General features: G+C 48.7%; 1 long non-coding RNA gene across 1 annotated transcript; it reads right to left on the bottom strand.

Annotated features, from left to right (window-relative positions):
* Window positions 1-973: 973 nt before the first annotated feature.
* LOC114087728 (uncharacterized) lies at window positions 974-5,136 on the bottom strand. The gene is made up of 2 exons (XR_003581884.2): window positions 4,741-5,136; window positions 974-1,444 (listed from the first exon to the last, which is right to left on the bottom strand). It is a non-coding gene; the product is annotated as an uncharacterized lncRNA (long non-coding RNA).
* Window positions 5,137-5,376: the final 240 nt, after the last annotated feature.

The following is a 5,376-nucleotide window of genomic DNA, read 5'->3' on the forward strand; positions in this document are numbered from 1 at the left end:
AGGCCAGAGCTTTAACTACAGACTGTGTGTGTGTGTGTGTGTGTGTGTGTGTGTGTGTGAGAGAGAGAGAGAGAGAGAGAGAGAGAGACTGGGGATTGAACCCAGGGGTGCTCTACCACTGAGCTCTCCCCACCCCAGCCCTTTTTATTTGGAGACAGAGCCTCGCTGGGGTTGGCCTCAAACTTGCAATCTTCCTGCCCCTGAGTAGCTGGGGTCACAGGCGTGTGCAGGGCTGGTCCCTCCTGGGCCCTCTCTTTCACTGGCAGGACGCCTCCCCCCTGCATGCCCATGTGTTTGTCCCCTGGGTGCGTCTGTGTCAGGCCTCCTCTTCTCATGGGGACAGATGGGATCAGGGCCCACCCTACGACCTCAGGCTACCTTCATCACCTCTGCAGAGGCCTTCTCTCCAGATAGGAGGTGCTGGGGGCTGGGCCTCAAACGTGATTTTGGTGGCAGGGGGACCCTGCAGTCCCCAACAGCTGGGAGGATGACCTGTCAGGGACTGGGTCTCCCACCTCTCCCTTGCGCAGCACTGAGCCCTCAGGGGCGTTTGAGAATCAGGGTAGAGCCAGCTGGACGACCGGGCCTTCCTCTCAGGCCCCTGGTTTATGCCTTGTTTGATTTTATTAAAATAGTTCCTTCTAGAACCATCCTCCACTTCCCAGCAGGAAGCACATCAGCAGGTTTATGTCAAAATGCCTCTCCAGGCTTATTTCTACCCGGAAGGCTGAGTATTTGGGGCGGGCACAGATTTTTCCTGCTGGATCCTAGGAAGAGTCTGACTGGGGTCCATTCACTTGAACACAGGTCAAGAAAGGAGACGTCAACCCTGCGGCTCCTTCTCCTCAAACTCTTCCTAACATGCCTTTCACCAGAGGAACATGGGCCATTTAAGACAAACAGAAGCGTGTGGGTACAAACGCATGCACACACACACACACACACACACACACCCCTGAGGTTTTGGGCAGGGTTGAAACAAAGGCTGCTATTTTTATTTTTGCCAAGCTTGGTGTTTGGTTGTGGGATGGTGAAGTAAGCGCCTTTTCTTGGATGAGGGAGGCCCTCCCCAGCCTGGGCTCCAGGGCCTGCCGGGGAGCAGTGTCTAATGAGTTACTGGAGAGTCAGAGGTTTTGTGGGACTGTGTGGGAGGGCCAGCCGCTCTCTGATGAGAAACTGTGTCAAAGTTGTTGGCACAGCTGATGGGTCCATGTTCACATGCAGACTTGGAACCCGACCAAGCCTGGGGGTGGGGGTGAAACTCTTCGGCCATTTTGCAGAACAGCATCCAGCAAATGTAGTATAAGCACGGGCCGCTGTTAGGAAAGCCCCAGGAACTATTGACCCGGTAGACAGAGTCTGCTTCAAGCCGGGAGGGGCTTCCAGAAAATTCAAGAAACATCCAGGAATTGCTGGTTGGTGACATTAAGTGAATGGAGGCATCCTGAAAAGAATTATTATTATTATTATTATTTTTTGCTGTAACCAAATTGTGTTAGTCATGCATCTGGTGTTTGGCCTCGTGGGTGCAAAGGTGAGACAGACGTCATCGTCACTGTTGTCAGGGGTTTATGGGTAGAAGGGGGGGAATCTGCTCAGGATGAAGGACAGCAGAGATGGCTCTTTTGATCACAAGACAACGCAGGGTGGATGTGTGATCCTGCCCAGTGTCATTCTCCCCACTCCCTGTCCCCTTTCCTGCTAAGCTTCACCCCTTACCCTGCTTTATTCTTCTTCAGGGCACATGCAACATTATGTCACATCTATTTGTTCACCGTGGCACTGGTTTCTTGACCCCACTGGTCAGTACATTCCACCCACCAGGGAATGACTTTTCTTTGTCCCCAGCACTTGGAGCCATGCCCAGCACATACTGGGTCCTACAAATGTGTTGTGTGGACAAATACTAACCAGGGAAACCAACACGAGGAGGCACCACCAAGGAAGGGGAAGAGTTTTGGGAGTCCAGCATCCTAAAGGGAGTGGGGCCTAGGGAGACTGGTTCCTCCGAACCATGCCAACCTTATTTCACTGTATTACCCAGGATAGCTTCACAGCTCCTTCCTGAAGAGGGGACCCAGGCACACAGAGCACATGGAGGGCAGGGGCTCGGCAAAGGAGGGACCATCTGCAGACCCACGGACCCTGAGGCCTGCCCACATCTTGCAACACAAAAGAGGTTTGCCCGTGAGTGTTTTTAATACAGCAGAGCCTCTAACGAAGAACTCATTGACATGAGTGTTAGATGCTGAGCCGCGAGGAGCAGCCTGCAGGAGGAAGGAGACCTCCCTTGGCCCCTTTTCCACTCCACTGACTTAAGCTCTTCTGAGTTTTAAAAAATGGTGTGGAATTACATAGTGGGCAACATTATGTACTAGTTTTTCAAAAAAGCCAAATGATTATCAATTTAATTAGAGCCAGGACTCTGAAAAATTGTGAGATAGAAATCTGTCATTTTGAAAGAATACCAACAATCCTAAGCAAGTTTTTTTTTCCCCTTAAAACATCAGAGGAAACACAGTTAGTAGCTAGTTTATGAAAATATTCAGTTTTATCAACAATGAAATGGAAAATTAAGGGAAAGAATCAGCTTTATCTGTAAAATTCGTAGTAACCAAAACAAAAAACAAAAACAAAAGAGAGACAGAGAGAAAAGAATAAACATTACAATGCTATTCTCCAATACTGGCAAGGATACTATAGGGAAAAAGATGTTGAAAAGAAAGAGAACCAGGTATTAATGTTGGCTGTGTTATGATGGTGAGGCTGTGGATTGATGTTTCCTTGGCTTGGTCTTGAAGAGTGGCTTTGTGATATCCACATGCCATGGCTGTGTGTGCACAAGGCTGTATGGAGCTCCCGCTGGGCTGTGGTAGGCAAGCTGCCGCCCACCCACACAGGTAAGCACAGTGATTCCAAAGAATAATGGAGGCACTGGGAACTTGCAAAAGCCTCCTGACAACTCCATCTGCTTCAAAACAACATGCTTAGGATATGGCTAAAAATGTGACTCGTTTCTGTTACTTGTGGAATCTGCTGGGTTTTTTTGTAGGTATTCTTAGAACTTGTGCTTCTTTAAGTTTGTTCAAGATCTTAGAACACTCATGGAGAGAGGATGTTATCGTGTAATTAGCAGGGGGTGAGCCTGCTGCTAACCCCAGCCACAGGAAGGCAGCAAGCAGGCCCTAGACACAGAGGAGGAGGTTCCAAGTAACCGAGTGGAGGTGCTGAGGGGGGGGGGGTGGTGGGATAGATTTGCAGACCTTGCTGAAAAGAACAAATATTGATGGAAATCAATTGATGAAGACTCAGTGAATCGTGAGCCATTGTGTTAGCAGAGACCAGAACTAACCTGTCAAGAGTCGGGGGCCCTGGAGTGGCCAAGCAGAGCCAGTACAGCCCACACGGCCAGGAGAATGTGGGAAAGACAGACAAAGCCAAAGAGGAAACGAGAAACGGCCCTAACTCTGAACCCCAGAAAAAGCAGAATCTCCTCGGGGCCAACGTTGGGCCACTCTGGGGATCCCCTCCGTGACTTCCGTATAAGAGAACATTCCTGCAACACCACTTGTGATTTCCTTAGTGGGTGGGTCTGCATGGGTGTGATCTGACGTCATGGCCGAGCTTATCAGCCATGAACCAGGAGGAAAACGGGTGTGATTCTTTCCTCCAACACGTGATGCTATCACTGACCCAGGCTGGAGCAGGAGGGAGCAGTCCGTGGCACAACTAGGGGAGAAGTAAACTCAGGGCCGTCAAAAAAATCTGGTAAAATGTCTACATCAGTCTTGAAAGCATCACAAAGACGAGCAAAGGGCGGAGTGGCCAGGCGGGTGCATGAGGAGGATGCTGGGTTCCTGAAGCCGGGTCCCTGAAGCCTGGGCCTTGGCCATTTTTTTTTTTTTTTTTCGATCCTGCAGAAAATCTAAAAGGTTGGGAGGATGACTAAGGTGCCCAGGTCATCAGGAGGGCAAGGGCAATACAGAAAATAAGAACAGAAGCGAAAACCTGTCATGTGGCTGTAGAGCAAGCACCTAACAGAGGAGTTTAACAAAGTCAAAAAGCAGTTCTTCAAAAAGACTCATGACATTGATGAATCCATGGCAAGGTAGGTTATGAGGGTGGGTGGGGGAGAAAAACAATATATAAATAACCAATATCAGGATTTAGAAAGGCAATCACACTGCAAAAATACTTATGGGGGCTGGGGATCTAGCTCAGCTGGTAGAGTGCTGCCTTGTATGCACAAGGCCCTGGGTTCAATCCCAGCACCCTGCTCCTCCTCCCCCACAGATTATGAGTCAGGGATATAGAGGATATTATGGTTAACTTTATTATAAAACATTTAAAAATTAATATAAATGGACAAATTCCTTAAAAAACATAACCTATCAAAATAACATTTAAAAAAATAAAACCAGATTAGTCCCTTAACTGTTAAAATAAGGAAATCCAGGATTTAACTCTGTCCCCTCTCCAACAATCTCTGGAATTGGATGGCTTCACTGGCACATCTAACAAGTAGTGAAGAGATTGTTTTGTCCCTAAGAGCTCATCCCTGATACAGAAACCTGACGTCACAGGGGAAGACAGTTACAGACTAAGCTCATGAATGAACATAGAGGAGAAACCTGAGAGGAATCCTAACAGATTCTCACAGCCATCTCATGACAAGGCTGGGTTTAACTCCAGGAGCGTAAGGCTGCGATTAGTCAGCTTTTCGTCACTGTGACACAATACCTGAGAGAATCAAGTCCAGAAGAGGAAAGGTTTACTCTGGCTGTGGTTTCAGAGCTTCCAGGGTTGTCTGATCCTGCTTCTTTGGGCCTGTGGCAGCTCAGTGACATATGGCAGGGGTGGCCTGTTTCCCTCACAGGCTGGGAAGCAGAGAGACAGGCAGGAAGGTGCTGGATCCCAGCATCCCTTCAAGGGCACACCCCTGGTGACCAACTTCCTCCAACGGGGCCCTACCCTTCAGGGTTCCACCACCTCCCCATTGAACCACAGTCTAGGGGACAAGCCCCCAACACACAGGCCCTTGGGGGGCATTCAAGATCCAAACTATTGCCGCTGTCAAATATTTGAAAAATCAATCATTAGCAGAATAAACAAGTAAAACAATGTGATCGTGTCAGTGGGTGCAGGGAAAGCGTTCTGCAAAACTCAACATTTGTTCATGAGAAATAGACTCACGTAGGGGCACAGACAGGAACTGCCTCGATTTGTCTGTGGATAACTAGAGAAAACGTACAACAGATTATCTTTAATGGTGAAATATCAAAAGCTTCACCTTTGAGACTGGCAGCCAGCCGAGGACCTCTGTGACCTCACTATTTCTATCCTCCCCTACATTGGAGGTCCTGCCAGTGCAGTAAG

This window comes from Marmota flaviventris, chromosome 8 (genome assembly GCF_047511675.1).
Source record: "Marmota flaviventris isolate mMarFla1 chromosome 8, mMarFla1.hap1, whole genome shotgun sequence".
NCBI lineage: Eukaryota > Metazoa > Chordata > Mammalia > Rodentia > Sciuridae > Marmota > Marmota flaviventris.